The sequence below is a fragment of the Mauremys mutica genome, unplaced genomic scaffold (genome assembly GCF_020497125.1).
Source record: "Mauremys mutica isolate MM-2020 ecotype Southern unplaced genomic scaffold, ASM2049712v1 000993F_np12_subseq_45498:127178_obj, whole genome shotgun sequence".
Taxonomy (NCBI): Eukaryota; Metazoa; Chordata; order Testudines; family Geoemydidae; genus Mauremys; species Mauremys mutica.
The window spans coordinates 33,578-34,806 of record NW_025423089.1 but is presented as its reverse complement, the minus strand read 5'-3'; the positions used below and the strand labels follow the sequence as shown (position 1 = coordinate 34,806).

The following is a 1,229-nucleotide window of genomic DNA, read 5'->3' as shown; positions in this document are numbered from 1 at the left end:
CGATGAGAATGGGATTTGAACCCATGCATGCAGAGCACAATGGATTAGCAGTCCATCACCTTAACCACTCAGCCACCTCATCTGAGCTGTCAAGAAAGAGACCGGAAGAGAAATCTAAGGCCAGCAGAGATAGGGACAATAAGGAGTTTTTAAATACTAAGCAGAAGCAGAGGCTGAATGAGCTCCCCGCTCACATCTAGTGAGGAGCTGGGGGAAAGACTTCAGGAACAGACCCTGTTTGCATAGACACCTACTCTGCCTAGCTATGCAGCATGATGGGGCCGCTTCCCCAAAATGACCAGTTTTGGCTGGTGGCGGGTTACAAATCACTTTAGGATTGAGTGGAATGAAATGTTATTATCCTTCCTGCATGAGTGAAGGGCAGCAGAACATACCTAGTCCGTCCTGATGGAGGGGTAGGTGCGTGAGGAATAGCTTTTATTGGACTGCATAGAAGTAATTGAGGATGTCACCCTAAACCAGTGGTCCCCAAACATTTCACACTGTGCCCTCTTATCCATGGCTGTGGCCCCTCGGAAGCCGCAGTCAAGAACCGGGGCTGGGAGTGGGGCTGTTGCTTGCTGGGGAGAGGGGTGCAGACAGGGGTAAGGGGGTCGAGGCCGAGCTGGGAGCCAGAGCCCCAGGCTGAGGGTGGGGTTGGGGTAGAGCTGGGACAGAGTGGGGTTGAGTGATGCTCCCCCCATGGGGGCTGGCTCAGGCCCTGAGGTGCCCCCATGAATGTTCCTCTGTGTCCCCCTAGGAGTCATGCCCCACATTTTGGGAACCACTGACCCCTACTCGCTAAGCAGGGGCTAGTGATGCCAAAGCCCAGGGAAAGGGAGAACAAGTGCGGGCCCCCCAGCACTGGAGCCATGTGAAGGGGCTGCAGGAGAGGGGCAATGGCTGGTGGCACAGGGAGTTAAGGGCAAAGGGGGCACAGGAGGGGGCAGGAGTTAGGGGTGAAGGAGGTGCAAGGGTTGGGAGTGCAGGGGCTAGCGGTAAAGGGGGAGTGGGGATCGTCCAGGGGCAATGGGGAAGTGCCAAAGTACAAGCTTTGCCCAGGGCACCATTTCCCCTAATGCTGGTCTGAGCAAACAATTGGAAATGACCCTTCAGTGAGAACAGAACCACAGTGTAGAAAAGCCCCTTTGTTAAGTGGTGGTGGTGGCTGAGGGCTTAGGGAGATGGGTTAGAAAGCAACAGGTAGCTTTTTGTAGCGGTTTGATTCT

At 54.8% G+C, this 1,229-nt stretch overlaps 1 non-coding gene across 1 annotated transcript; it reads right to left on the bottom strand.

Annotated features, from left to right (window-relative positions):
* TRNAS-GCU lies at nt 1-82 on the bottom strand. The gene has a single exon. It is a non-coding gene; the product is annotated as a tRNA-Ser (tRNA).
* Nucleotides 83-1,229: the final 1,147 nt, after the last annotated feature.